General features: G+C 37.2%; 1 long non-coding RNA gene across 1 annotated transcript in view; it reads right to left on the bottom strand.

The window, feature by feature from the left end:
• Positions 1-6,953: 6,953 nt before the first annotated feature.
• LOC137952157 (uncharacterized) overlaps positions 6,954-16,187 on the bottom strand; it is a 39,430-nt gene continuing 30,196 nt past the window's right edge. Inside the window, exon 3 of the long non-coding RNA XR_011112193.1 lies at positions 6,954-7,376. This is a non-coding gene — a long non-coding RNA (uncharacterized lncRNA). The remainder of the gene's footprint in view (positions 7,377-16,187) is intronic.

The following is a 16,187-nucleotide window of genomic DNA, read 5'->3' as shown; positions in this document are numbered from 1 at the left end:
GATATTTTAGTAGAAATACGTTTCTAGAGACTATTAGTGGTTTTTTCAATAAATGTTGAAAAGACATTTTTAATAGAAATATAGGGACCATTAATGCCTCATATTTTTTCAAAATATTTTTTTAATTATAAATTCTTTTTAAAAAAATCATATAATTTTCCAAGTAAGATTTTCTTGCCAAGAAGGGTTAGAAAACCATATAGAAAATTTTTGAATAAGTATTTGACAGTTGATGATATAATACTTTGAGCATGAGACAATTTTCATAGTAATTTTGTGTTTGACATTTTATGTGATTAAAAATTTATCGATAAGTATATATATTAGATTAATTATTAATTTTTATTTATTTCCTTAGAAAAGGCAACAAGAGGTCCATTTAACTTTCCTAAGAAAAATTTAAAATATTTCTTGTAATTTTCTAGTAAGTTTGTAATAGTAATAGGATTTTATTTAAAGGATTTATAGTTTTTATTTGGCTGATTGTAAATTGATAGTGATATTTTATTTAATTTTGTTGTGTTTGATTATTGTATGGAGTTTATTTATAATGTTATGCAATGTATGGAGTGTTTAGATTATTTTATGGAGTGTATAAATAATTTCATGAAGTGTTTATGGAATGTATAGACAATTTTATGGAGTGTTTATGGAGTGTTTATGCAGGTATTATGTATATTGATTATGCCCAATTTTAAGTAGAGGTCATGCCGAATTTTATACAAGTATTATATATATAGATTATGCTCAATTTTAAGTAGAAGTTATGCCCAATCTTATACACATATTATATTTATATAAGTTATGCCCAATTTTAAGTAGGGGTCATGCCCAATTTTATGTAAAATGCATGCATAATTTTATATACATTTTATTCGATATATATTTTTTAAAAATTTTTAAATGTATGTTGAGGCTCGAGCTCGGCTCGAACTTGTTGGGCTTGAGCTCGATAACAATTTTAGGCTCAAGACGAGGCTCGACTCGATGCCACCCCTAGTTGTTACGGTTGTGTTGCTCTTTTTTTTTTATCTCCTTCTAATTCTCTCTGCTTTTTGTGCCTTCGTATGTCTCGAAGGACTTTGGGCATTCTTTTGAGTAATCCCATCCAGGTTTATTATTACCCAAAAATCCAGGTATGCCAATTCTCCTTTGAATTTGGAAGTTCTGTTTGCTTTTTAATTTTCTTTTCTCTCTCTGTAGTTTTTGTAATATTTTTTATGTTGAGTTGATTCTACTTTCATTGTATACAGTTGTCTTTGGGGACATTTTTAAATCATGTTTGCACTTGCTACTTAGATCGAGTAATTCTGCAAATTCTGAAAGGAATTTTTGTTGCTCTATGTTGTGCTATTTTAGACTATTTTAGACTCGAGGCCTTTCCAATTGGGATAAGCCATTTAATCCACGTGATTATTGTTGGTATATACTATTGAAGGTTGTTAGCACGATGGACTACGGTTTCAGAACAATTATTCCGACTAATGTAGACTGTTATTTGATTTTATGGGTAGTGTCTACCTCGTTAACCCATTGTTGTCATATTGTGAATGAGAAGTTTGCTCTATTATCTCTTTTAAAATTTTCTTTCTTTTGTCATTATCTCTTTATCTGGGTATTCACATGGTAAAAGTTAATAAAAAGTGTTATATGAAGTACCCTAGTAGAACAGAAAGATCATCTTAAATAAGTTGGAAAGGGCTTTTGAAGTTTCCAAAGGTAGTAAGTGGAATAGTGGAAGGCTTCTATTTCAAATGTGAGTTATGAGTAAAAATTATGAAAGAAATGGTGTAACAACTGTGCTAGTAGAATACATGTATAGGCTGAACAGAATTACAAATTATTGAATTTTGTAGCCTCAAATTATGAGAATTGGAATATCTTGACTTCATATCATTGAATAGTATTTTGTGATTCTTGGTAAGAGTATTTTTGTTTTCAGTGGTCCAAGTGAAATGAATTAATTTTTTTTGTTATATAGATAGATAAGCTATTGAAGCTGCAATATTAGATGATGACAATGGCATATGCAGTAGGATATGGGCAGACTGGTACAACATGTTCTGCCAATGAAAAAAACAACTCAGCCAGGTCTTTCCTCCATCCTGTCCAAGAATGCGTCAAAGTATGCTGGATACAAACTCAAGTTTCATCTTAGGAACAATACTTCTAATTCAAAGCCCTGGATTGCTGAAGCAAAGATTTCGGAGTTCCTTATATCACATAAAAAAATATCATTTGCCCCTCCAATCTCCTCTTTAATATCATTTATTCTGGCCAGAGCTCCTGCAATAAACTGGTTTGACGTATCCTTCAATTTTTTTGTAAACAATTTGTCATATACAAGCATCAATAACAAAACTATGTCAACATGAAACTTCATGTTCTCCATGGAGAAAATGACAAAAGCTGATTGCCATAAGAAAACCTGTGAGCTATATAATTGTAGTTCAAAGAGCTCTTTCGGAAAGCACACTAACAGGACATTTAAGAACTATTTTTTTATGTTTTAAAAGTTACAAAAGAAGTACTTCAGTGGAAAAACCTCTTTATTTCCATTCACTGTATGTCAATCAACTAGATATCATTTTAAATTAATAGGATAAAAATCATGTCCTTTAGACTCCAAAAAAGTTATTCAACCGTCGGTATTTATCATTAAGAAACACAATTGAGGGGATTTTTGGTATTTGGAAGCAACAATTTACAATTTTAGATCAAGTACTTCTGTACCCATACGAGGCCCAATAGAAAATTGTCAGTGTATTGTATTATACACAACTATATGAGAATATTAGATCATAGTGATGAAGGGATTGAAAGAGAGGAACCGATAGAAGTTATTGGGGATGATGCGGAGTTTGAAGAAGAAGAAGGTGAAACTGATGTGGAGGAAGAAATTAACCAACCTATGGTCTCAACATTTAGGAGAAAGAGAAATGACCAAATGGAAATAGCTAACCACTTTTGTAACAATATAGAAACTCTGGTGGGTAGCTTGTCAAGTGAAATAGTTGATTTAATAGGAACAATTGTCTTTTACATAAAAAAAGTTTTAAACTTTGTGTTTGACATTTATATTTGACATATTTATTAAAAGTTAATGATAAAGGTATGGTAGTGTACCAAAGTTATCCATTTTTTTTAAAAAAATGTACCAGAGTTATCAATAATTTCCATTTATTTCCTCGGAAAATGCACTAATAGCTATGAGGAAATTTGAAAAAAAATTCAAATGATTCCCAATAGGCACTAATAGGATTTCATATTGAAGGTTTCTTGTAAATGTATATCCTAGGGAAAACATTTATAGTTTTTTTCTTGGATATAAGTTTCTAAGGAAGGGCACTAACCAAGTCTTAATATTCCCTGAAAGATGTATCTACACTATATATTCTATGGTATATACATGTTTGATTAACTAATGTTGATTAGCAATATTCTAGGCTTCAACAAATGTTTTTTCGTTCTTTTTATAATGTAATTTAAGCCATTATAATACAAAGAAAAGGGGAATGTTAAATTTCTGCATTTTGAGTCCTTGACAACTCTGGGAGCAGACCGGGAAACAAAGACAAACATTATGTTGAAAAGAGGCATTTAGAGGGAAGATAGAGTTCACATTTGCTAGTCCGGGTATTAGTAATGGGACTAGTCCCTTTCCAATTGCATGGAAAATATGATAAAGACCTATTTTTCCTTATAATGGGTCCTATTTAACCTTTCAATATGAGTGAAGGAGACTAGATCAATGCTAATACATACATACTAGACTATCTGAAAATAAAAGAAGAGAGAAAATAGAAGAAAAAAAACTTGTTTTATTATTTCACACCATGTTATGTAAGAAATAATTTTTTTTCCATTTCAAAACAAAGTCTTATGTAATATGGTGAAAAAGGCTTCCACATGGGCTACCACGTCATAGGTAATAATCTCTACTCGAAGCTAAAAAATTTTAACCTTTGAAGTGAAAGTGCCGAGTCTAGTGAACACATGGTGCTGTCTCAGCAATTTTAAGCGGCTGAATTCCTGAAGTATCGATCAATACATAGATTTAGTCTGGACTATGAAATCTAAACGAGCAAAACCGGGCGCACCACGGCCAAACTAACTTGGTGAGAGTATTGACATCTCTTTATCAAATTTCATCTATTGACCAATTTGTTTCCCTCTTCTCAAATCTCAGTGTCTTTGCTTGCATTTCATCTAAGGACCGTCGGGGTTTATAAGCACATTCATTTATAATATCTAGTTTGTTCTTTTACTTTTTTCTTTTTTTTTTGTCATTTTTATATCGAAGTAATAGCCTCTTCAGCTGATAATTGCTTCTGCATCTCTTGCTTTTTCTTGGCAATTCTTGTTTTGATACACTCCAATTAGTGCATGAGACCTATTTACTGTTTTGTTCTTTTGTCAGAATCAAGATGGCTTCTTTAACTCTCATCAGTGACAAAGAGGCATGGAAGGATTTGAAGGTATAATCAAGCATAACATTTTATATGTTATTTACATTCTGAAAAGATATTTTTGTCCATGAAACTTGTGCAGAATCATGTGGAGGATATAAAAAAGACTTATTTGCGTGATTTGATGAATGATGTAGACCGCTGCAAGAGGATGGTGATGTAAGCAAAAACTCTGCAATGTTTTAGAAGCTCTTCTTTGGATAGGACATTATAACTATCATAATACAGACGATGAACAGATTATCGAATTAAATTTCCAATTCCATTTTGGACTTTTATTTATATATGTTGGTTTTTTATGTTTATAACAGTGAATTTGATGGTTTACTATTGGACTATTCGAGACAGTGTTTTACTCAAGAAACTATTTGTTCCTAAAATTGTATATTCATTTAATATCTCTAATAATGATTCAGCGGTTCAATGCAGGCTGCACATCTTAAAGAGAAGATTAACCGCATGTACAATGGAGAGCATGTATGTTTTCACTCTTTTAATTTTCTGTTGCATTTTTGTTTTTAAGATGCATTTCATTTATTTTCGACAACAGGTAAAACATGATTTAGAATTGATGAATGTGTTGATTTTCTTCATTGAAGTGGACCAAACTAGCAATAGATTGTTAATGATAGAAAAAATATGCAAAGAAATTCAGGTAGTCACCCTACATTGTTTGTGTGGAAAAGGTTCTGGAGAAGAACATAATGATGTGGGCGAATAAATACTTATTAAGCCACCTCCAGCACCGTCATTATCATCATCATTTTTATTGTCTTCTTCTTTTCCTCTCTCTCTCTCTCTCTGCTCGCTCTTTCTCTCTTTAGATGATATTTCCAATTGAATGGATGCGTTTGCAGATAAAAAGCACCGAGGATAGAGGTTATCAACAGTGATGGGAAAAATGTTATACCAGAAGTTTGGAAGGTTTTAGATAAAATCAACGAGTTTTCAAAAAGGGCCCGCCGTGGTTCTTGGGTAAGTATGATCCATAATGGTTGTACATCTATTTTTTTACCTGTTGGACCTCAGTGTCAAGCAATAGGCAATCTTTTCAGGTTGGGGCAACCGAAAAAGCATTGAAGGACGTGGCAGTTGGGATTGGTGGCGGCTTTTTGGGTCCTCTCTTTGTACACACTGCTCTTCAAACTGTTAACCGTTTATTATGAGAAACGGTTTTCTCATAATCGTGGCCTCAACTTCTGGTAGTTGCAACTACTTGCAACTCCCTCGGTAACACGAAACCATGAACAACCTTGATGGGAGGTTGACTTCACATTGTAGTTTCGGTCCCCTGTCTCGTCACTCAAGCCCTTTAGTTGAGCCATTGTTGTGAGTGTTCAGAGATCGGAAGCTCCGAATAAGAATAGAGAGAAGGAATCTGAAACGTATGGAATGAGGTATGATTTGCTTCCGTTTAAATTATATGATGAATTTCATGTTGTTAGAAATTCATGTTTAAGCTTACAGTTGGTATCAGAGCAGACCTCTGATCCAGCATTTCGGTTCCATTTGAGTTTAAGTTTAAAAACTCTGTTTTCGGTCTCTATTTTTTTTTTTAAAACAAATTATGCGCTCACTGCTTTCGGGAGACGGGGCTTTGGCATTGGCGACAACCAGCGTCGAGCATGATGACGGTGCCGACGACCATTTTGTACGGTTTGCTGGCGTCGACAACTTATAGAATGCCGACGGAGCCTGTCACTGTATGCTCTCTATGAGCTCACCGCGGCGACAGTTCGCGACTCTCTGGCGTCGCCGTAACACGTCGTATCCGGTGCCGACGATATTTCCGATAGGTTTGCCGGCGTCGACGACTTTAAGGAAAGCCGATGGAACACCGACAAACCTTTGTCTCTGCAGATGACTGGAGGTTGAAGACGACCTCCAGCGTGCAAATATGAAATTAAATTCATAAGGTATTTTTGTAAATACCATCGATTTGGCTCGGGATGAGTCTTCTGCGACTCGTCATTCCAACTCGGCAACCGTGACTCAAGTCGGCGTGACTTGGTGAAGAAAAAAAAAAAAAAAACCAGGTCGACTTGGACGAGTTGAGTTGGCTCGCCGTTCCTAGACCGAGCCGACTCGGTACTTGTAATTGATTTTGCACCAGCGGGATTTGAACCCGCGCACGGGCAAAATCAATTGCGCCAGTGACCATTAGGCCACTGGCCGTCGACTGTTATGCATATAAGAATGTTTAGATTTATTTCCTGTTACAGTTTTTATGCATTTTTTTGGCATATGTTTAAATGCATGAAATTAAAGTTATGCGTAATATTATAATTTTTAATTATGCATATCTTATGCGAATATTTTGTGCACTGGTTTGGATAGCATTCCTCACCATTCAGATAGTTAAGGTCAGCTGTTTCTATGGGTAAAAGTATATATTAGCTTCTTAGACTCTCAACAATTTTGAGATTTCTCAGTCCGGAAACTGACCAGTCAAGTTTTTCTTTCCTTGATGCAAAAACATAATCATGCAAATACTTGCTCAAATTTTTTATTAAAATTTACGAACCAAACTTAAACTTGATTAAAATTTTTGGTTTCGAACTCAATTCCAATTTTAGGCTCCAGGCTCGAGTTCAAAGTATTGAGAACAATAACTTCAAGCTTGGCTCGGATAAGCTGTTGCCACCACAACACGGACATAGACCCAAACAAAGCATGCATAGAAATCATTGAGCTGTGAGACACACAATAGGGTTAATGGTAGCATTTATCAACTTATCATTTCAAGGTATGATAGACAAGATAGAGCCGCAGTTGAGGTCCTCTCATCTTCTTATTTCACAAGTTCTTCAACACAAATCAGTCAGGATAGACTGATTAACAGTTTCCCAAAACCTGTCATATTTTGGGTAGGATGGTGGATGGATGGGAAGGCACTGGAGACTTTGCCTGTAAAAACATTACAAAAGAAAATAAAAGAAGCACTGATTCAGCAAGGTCAAGTGAAGAACATGTATCAAAACATTTTTACAACTGAATCAATAAGAAACCCCTTCACAAAATACTTAAATAATCGGGAATATTTGGAGAGGGAACTGAGTAGCAGAGATCCATATTATTTTATTCCACCAGTCCACTGAATTTGCAACAGACAGCTGCCACCCAGCCCCCACCTCAGCGTTTAATGAAAACACAGATTAGTTCACTAACATATGGGTATGTAACTGAGTCCAATTTACCTGGTGAATTATCTGGTAAAAGCTATGTTGACCATTTGTGCCTGGTTCGCCAAAATCTATTTCACCAGCTTCAAAGGGAAGTGGAACACCATCAATGGAAAATGACTCCATATCAGAGAGGGGAGCTCTGATACCACATGAAGGACCACTTTAATGAATTTTGAAACCATATATGAAATTCAAAAACCAAAATTGTACCTCCTAACATGGCGTTAACTTCCGGCGAATAGAGCTTCTCGGCTATCGTCTCTAGTGAACAAAATGTCTCGTCTGTCGCTGAGACTCGTCGATGGCAACCTTCAGGCATACCTCTGCTAGACCAGACCCCCTTTTATAGTCTCCTCTCCATCAAAGGAGACCACCAAACGACGAAAAACCGAAAAGTTGTAACCGACGATCACTCTGAATGGAAAACACCATTAAACGCAGATGGGTCACTTTTGGTTAGAGAAACCGAACCTTCTAACTTTGGCGACTTACTAAAGCAACATGCCCTCTGCAATTCCATTTTTTATGCTGACTTTGCTACTAGGTTTGAAGACATCAACTCCCATAGTGATGATCACATTGTCTATGTCATCGAAGAAAACCACTCTCAGAAGATCATTGCAACTGGTAGCCTCTTTAATGGAAAGAAATTATTCCGAAACTGTAAAAAGGAGGGCCACATTGGGGATATCCTTGTAGATTTTAGTGTCCGGGGGGGGGGGGGGGGGGGAGCATCTGGGGCAGAAGATCATACGGTTCTTATGTGAACATGTCAAATCAGTTGGTTGTGATAAAATCATTCCTGATTGGGATGAGAAGAACATGGGATTTTATGAGAAGTATGGATTCAAGAAGGAAGGTGTTCGAATCGTATTGTATTTTGATTGATAGCCAAAACCTTTTCATTTTTCATTGAAGTTTCTTTGCCTTCCCAATCTGAATTAGAACTCATCTGATTACTCTCTTCCTCTATGGATCTCTATTACTCTTTTATGGCCTTGTCCAACTAATCAGTTTTCTCATATTGCTGGTGAAACCGCTTCCTGGTTGTGGTTATTCTTCTGTTAGATTTTGTTCTATTGCGTTCGTACTGACTTTTTACTTCATTTGTGTGGCCAGCTTTTGATTTTAGTGTCCATTCTCTATTCTAAAACTGAAACAGGAGCTCTGACTTGAAATTCACATTTTCATTAGAGTTTCATTCCTTAGTGATGAATTTGTAGTGGCATTAGTCTCTTCCTAATACAAGAGCAACAGTGGCCTTCATCGGCTTGTATTTATAGGAACTCTTTCTTCTAAAAAAAAAAAAAAAGAATTTTTTTCTGCCACGTAGCTGTTGACTATGTCTTGGTCTTAAAAACTTCAATAAACTCGAATGAAAATTTTATTTTTTTGGCTAGGTGATGGAAACCCCATTAGTGGTTTCTTTGAATTTAACAGAGATATTTCAATTTATTAGGTTTGTTATGCATTTCCGATAGCTTGAAGTCTCTATAATAATCTGATTTAATGATATATCCTGTAGAGATGGAGAAAGAGCATACCGAAACAGGATTAACCTCGGAAGAGTCCTACCCTATCCGTCGCCTCCAACTCTCTGACAAGGACAAAGGTTTTGTCGACTAACTAAAGCAACTCAGCCTTTGCGATTCCATTTTTGACGCTGATAGGTTCGAAGACCTCAACTTGCATGGTGATGATCACATTATCTGTGTCATTGAAGAAAACCACTCTCAGAAGATAATTGCAATTCGCAGCCCCTTTATCGAAAATAAATTCATCCGAAACTGTGGGAACGTGGGCCACATTGAGCATATCGTTGTAGATTCCAGTGTCCGGTGGAAGCATCTTGGGCAGAAGATCATACGGTTCTTATCTGAACATGCCAAATCAGTTGGATGTTACAAAATCATTCTTGATTGCGACGAGAAGAACAAGGGATTTTATGAGAAGTGTGGATTCAAGGAGAAAGGTGTTGAAATGGCTTTGTATTTTGATTGATAGCCAAGACCTTTTCAGTTTTCATTGAAGTTTCTTTTCCACTTCTCCAACACAATTGGATGTTTTCAAATTCAGATTGGGAAGGAAAAGAAACTTCAATGAAAAATGAAAAGGTCTTGGCTATCAATCAAAATACAAAGTCATTTCAACACCTTTCTCCCTGAATTCACACTTCTCATAAAATCCCATGTTCTTCTCGTCGCAATCAAGAATGATTTTATAACAACCAACTGATTTGGCATGTTCAAATAAGAACCGTATGATCTTCTGCCATAGATGCTTCCCCCGACCACTAGAATCAAAAACGATATCCTCAATGTGGCCCACCTTTCCACAGTTTCGGATGAATTTCATTTCAATAAAGTGGGTACCAATTGCAATTATCTTTTGAGAGTGGTTTTTTTCATTGACACAGATAATGTGATCATCGCCATGGGAGCTGAGGTCTTTGAACCTGATAGCGAAGACAACATAAAAAATGGAATCGCAAAGGCTGAGTTGCTTTAGTAAGTCGACAAAACCCTTGTCCTTGTCAGAGAGTTGGAGATGACGGATAGGGTAGGACTCTTCCGCGGTTGATCCTGTCTCGGTATGCGCTTTCTCCATCTCAATGGTTATCTCATTAAATCAGAATATTATAGAAACTTCAAGCTATCAGAAATGCATAACAAACCTAATCAATTGAAATGTCTCTGTTAAATTCAAGGGAACCACCAATGGGTTTTGGAGTTTATTGAAGTTTATAAGACCATGACATTATCGACAGCTAAGTGGCAGTAAAAAAATCTTTTATTTTTTATTTTTAGAAGAAAGAGTTCCTATAAATAGAAACCAATGAAAGCCACTGTTGCTCTTGTATTAGGAGGAGACTAATGCTATTGCAAATTCATCACTAAGGAATGAAACTCTAATGAAATTGTGAATTTCAAGTCAGAGCTCCCGTTTCTGTTTAGAATAGAGAATGGACACAAAAATCAAATGCATGCCACACAAATGAAGCAAAAAGTCAGTACAAACGCAACAGAACAAAATCTAACAGAAGAATAACCACAACCAGGAAGAGGTTTCACCAGCAATACGAGCAAACTGATTAGTTGGATAGGGCCATAAAAGAGTAATAGAGATCCACAGAGGAAGAGAGTAATCGAATGAGTTCATATTCAGATTGGGAAGACAAAGAAACTTCAATGAAAAATGAAAAGGTTTTGGCTATCAATCAAAATACAATTCCATTCGAACTCCTTCCTTCTTGAATCCATACTTCTCATAAAATCCCATGTTCTTCTCGTCCCAATCAGGAATGATTATATCACAACCAACTGATTTGGCATGTTCACATAAGAACCGTATGATCTTCTGCCCCAGATGCTTCCCCCTGGACACTGGAATCTACAAGGATATCCCCAATGTGGCCCTCCTTTCTACAGTTTCAAAATAATTTCTTTACGATAAAGAGGCTACCAGTTGCAATGATCTTCTGAGAGTGGTTTTCTTCGATGACACAGACAATGTGATCATCACCATGGGAGCAAATGTCTTCAAACCTAGCAACAAAGTCAGCGTCAGAAATGGAATCGTAGAGGGCATGTTGCTTTAGTAAGTCGACAATGTTAGACGGTTCGGTTTTGTTAGAAGACAGGGTCCAAGCTCACACGACCAAGGAAGACTCACATATTGGTGTATTAGAAGATAGTTCGAAGCCCATAAGACCAAGGAAGACCCACATATATAAGAGTATTATAAGATAGGCCACATGACCAAGGAAGGCCCACAAGATGGGCCCAAGACCATAAGAAGTAGGACACACAATGATTACCATGAGCTAACATCTTTATCACATCAGTTGGAAGATCAAGAAGGACTCCTAGTTCTACTCGAGTTAGTCTTCTAGTTGTTTAGATAGACTTACTTAAATTGAAGAGTTAGAGTTGTAATGTAATTAGGATTGAATGATAAGTTGTATAAAGACTCTATATCCTCCTCTACTATAAATAGAGGTTCATGTACTCTGATTACAACAAGTTATTGATGTCAATGAAGTATTTCACTTTTCCATAAATTCAATAGGTTTCTCTAACCGTAAGTGACCCGTCGTCTTTTCTGACCCGTCTTCGTCGAATGGTGTTTTCCATAAAGAGTGGTCACTGGTTACAACCTTTCGGTTTCCCGTCGTTTGGTGGTATCCTTTGATGGAGAGAAGGCTATAAAAGGGGGTCTGGTCTAGCAGAGGTATGCCTGAACGTTGCCATCGACGAGCCTCTGTGATAGACGAGACATTCTGTTCACCGGAGACGATAGCCGAGAAGCTCTGTTCGCCGAAAGTTGATGCCATTTCAGGAGGTACGATTTTGGTTTTTTAATTTCTTATATTGTTCCGAAATTCATTAAAGTGATCCTTCATGTGGTATCAAAGCTCCCCTCTTTGATATGGAGTCATTTCGTGGAGAGGAGCTGTCTGCCTACGCTGTGAGCGTCGGTGTTGTGGAGCCAACTGGTGTCTCGCTCGACGTTGTGCGTCGGCTGGCGTCGCTGTCTAACAACGACGACCGAAGTCCGACGGGAGGCTACGTCCGACAGAGGGCCGCCTGTGGATGTTGAACGTCCTCTCTACGTGTGGTTGGAGGTTGAAGACGACCTCTAACACATGTAAATAAAATTGAAACTTAGAAAAGAACGTTTCATTTAAATAACAAGTTGACTCGGCTGAGTCGACTCGTATTGGTTGTGCATGTCGGGCTAGATTTGACGAGTCAAACGGGTTGGCACGACTCGGAATTTAATGATCGAATCAGGCAGGTTCGGATCCACTAGGACATGATGAGTCAGCTCATACGTTCCAACTCGTTGACCAAACCCGCCTGTGATGCTGATCGAGTCGACTAAATAAAATTCTACGCTAGCGGGGATTTGAAACCGTGCGCAAAAATGAAATCTGGAGCAGGCAACAAGTAAGTCCGACTGGTTTTATGTGTTATCTTTGGATACACATAAAATATATATTAAAATTTCAGTAATTTGTTTTTATGCAATTTCAATAATTGTGCAAAATTTATTTAGGTTTATGCATACTTCAGTTTTTTATGCATATTTTATATTGACCTAAATGTAAGGATTATTAATTAACATTCATGTTTGTCAATTATTTTTATGTCATATTTATAGTATGCATTTGAATAATTGAGTAATTGCCACATCATTCTTAATTATTCAAATGTCTAGTGACATTAAGTTTAGTCACATAAAGTTAATGACATAAACAAAATTGTGATTCATCATGGAGATATAATATTTTAACCCCATAGGGTAAATATTATATTTAAGTGATTAATCAGGATGGAACAGAAATATTTAAAAAAAAAAATTCTATTTGCCCACTGGCCAAAAATATTCCTTTACAAACAAATTTCTAGGTCCCATAATAAGAGACATAAATCGCATATGTGTTATAATCTAAGCCCACATAAAAGATTATTATGACACGCTAATTTATTTGTTTGGGTTATTTACATGGGTAAATATTAAGAAATTTGGCTTCATTACATATTACGTAAGCTTGTTATCTATTTTTTTGCAGTTATTCAAACTTTATCCGTCCCAACCTTTGATTCCTCTATTGTTCCCCTAAATGGAGAAAATTATATTGAGTGGAAGGAGAAACTTCTCCTATTATTAGGGTGCATGGATCTTGACTTAGCACTTAGAGTGGATGAACCTCCGAAACCCACAGAATCCAGTACCCAAATTGAAAAAACATCATTTGAACTTTGGGAGAGATCCGATCGATTAAGTTTGATGTTTATTAAATCTCATAGTGGGGAGTATTCGTGGATCTATTTCTGAATGTGCCAAAGCCAAAGATTATCTTTAAGCTATTCAGGCACAGTTTGAAATTTCAAATAAGGCATTAGCTAGCACCTTAATAACCCAAATGTGTTCCATGAAATTTACTGGCACCAAGGGTGTGCGTGAGCACATCATGCAAATGCGGGATATGGCCGCATGACTGAAATTGAAAGAGATTGAGATGTCCGAGTCATTTTTGGTCCACTTCATCCTTAACTTGCTTCCGTCTGCATATGTACCCATCAAAATCTCTTATAACATACATAAGGATAAATGGTCAATTAATGAACTTTTGACCATGTGTGTAGGGAGGCTTAATCAGGAGAGGATCGAAAGTGCGCATTTGACGACTCGAGACAAGAGACCTTTTCAGAAAGGGAAGGGGAAAACGCCTCTTAATAAAGAATCTAAGGGTTGTGTCAAATGTTCCTTCTGTAAGAAGAAAGGACATTTCAAGAAAACCTGTCCCAAGTTCAAGCATTGGCTTGAAAACAAAGGTAATCTCGTATCTTTAGTGTGTTTTAAATTTAATATGACTCATGGTTCTTATACCATGTGGTAAATTGATTCGGTACTACAATCCATGTTGCCAACACCATGCAGGGTTTCTTGAACCAACAAAAACCGACGCCAAGTGGAAGTTTCATCTCCTGAAAGACCAGTAAACACCCAAACTCCCCCTCTCCCCAGGTAGACCTGATCGTCTAGTCGAGGAACTCCAAGTGGAACGCCTTAAATACGACGATGAAACATAGCAACAAATGATGAATTTGGCTTGTCTTATGGGTGCAACTTTCAGAGGTCCACTACCAGGAGACAAATCTGCATCGGAAGTCCAAAAGTACAGTTACAAATGATTGTGCTCTCTTGGAACGTTAGGGAAATTGGTACCGTCCAAAAGCGAGGTGTGATTTCGTGCTTCCTTTCTCAATTCAAGCCCTCTATAATCATCTTCCAAGAAACAAAATGTCAAGCGATGTCCGATGATATTGTCAGAGAGCTCTGGGCAAACTCTTCATTAAAGTGGGTAGTTGTTAATGCTACTAGTCATTCAGGAGGCATCCTTGTTGCTTGGGACTCGACATATCTAGAATCCCTTCTAGTGTCTGAAGGCAGCTTCTCAATGGGTTTGCAATTCAAGGATCTCTCTACTGGTAGAATCTGGTGCATAGGGGGAGTTTATGGGCCGATCAGATATCGTGAGCATAGCCTGTTTTGGGAAGAGCTGAGTAACCTTTTCCAATCTTGGAGGCTCCCTTGGCTTATTGCCGGGGATTTCAATGTTATTCGATATTGCAACGAGCAGAAGCCACTGGCCAACCGCATCTCTGCTTCTATGCGGGGTTTCTTTGACTTTATCGACAGATGTGGGCTGGATGAGATCCCTCTCTCTGGGAAAAATTACACATGGTCGAATAACCAACAACAACCAATTTTGTCAAAGTTGGATTGTTTTTTGGCTTGTCTAGATTGGTTGCAGCTCTTCAGGAATGTTTCTGGTCGGGTTCTGAACAGGGTAGGGTCAGACCATTGGCCTATCATGTTGAGCACCTCTTTTGAGAAATGGGGTCTCTCTAATTTTCGGTTCGAAAATTCCTGGTTATTTCCAAAAAAATTTGAGGCTCTTGTTGATGAATGGTGGACGGTGGGTCCATATCTGAGGAGGCGGGAGAGGGCTTTCCCTCTGAAGCTTAAAGTTTTAAAAAAGAAAATTAAAGAGTGGGCAGGTACCATTACAGGATGCTTTCAGAAGTCTTTTCCTCCTCACATCCCGTAGCGACATATCAGTAGTAGAAGCTTTTGAGGAGGGCGGTATGAGCCTTTACCTAGAAGGGGTCTCTCGGGTAACGAGGCCCTAGAGGCTAGTCGTCTGATGGATTTTGTTGCATCGATTAAAATTCGACCTTTGGAGGCTGACAAGCTCATTTGGTAGCCAGATAAAAGGGACAAATTCACTGTTTCATTTGGATATGGCTTTTTAAATGGCTGGAATTCGTTTGGGAGAGAGAATGAAATAAACTTCGTATAGCGCATATGTGCCCCTCCACTAAGATAAAGTTCTTCATGTGGAGTGCCTGTCAAGGCAAGATTCTATCAGCAGACGTTCTTAGAAGAAGAGGTCATCCCTCCATTGACCCCATTTGCTCACTATGCAATTTTGAAGATGAAACCACAAGTCACATTCTTTTCCAATGCATATTCTCTTGGAGGGTGTGGACTTCCATTCTTAGTAAGTTTGGGCTACAATTCTGCATGGTGGCTGATCTGCTCTCTTTTTCGTAAGTCGCTCATTAGTATCCTCTACCTGGTCTTGGTAAAAAGATGCTCTCTACTTGCGTTAGTTTCATTCTGTGGGGACTTTGGAATGAGCACAATAGAAGACGTTTTCATGCAAAATGTGAATCTACAGATCGGGTAGCGGATCAAGTGGTGGGGCATATATCTACTTGGCTTTTGACTACGAAAGCCTTCTCTTCCTTTTTGGGAACCCCTATTTGTAAAAACTAGAGAAATATGGCTACCAAGTGGTATAAGAAGCATGAGTCATATTAAATTCAAAACACACTAAGGATATGAGATTACCTTTGTTTTCAAGCCAATGCTTGAACTTGGGACAGTTTTTCTTGATATGTCCTTTCTTCTTACAGAAGGAACATTTGACACCGCCCTTAGATTCTTTATTAAGAGG

Source organism: Aristolochia californica, unplaced genomic scaffold (genome assembly GCF_029961685.1).
Source record: "Aristolochia californica isolate CCGP_79_NKW_82.1479 unplaced genomic scaffold, dmAriCali1.0.hap1 SCAF_15, whole genome shotgun sequence".
NCBI classification, from domain to species: Eukaryota; Viridiplantae; Streptophyta; class Magnoliopsida; order Piperales; family Aristolochiaceae; genus Aristolochia; species Aristolochia californica.
The sequence above is the reverse complement of the archived record's forward strand: the minus strand, read 5'-3'. Positions and strand labels throughout refer to the sequence as shown.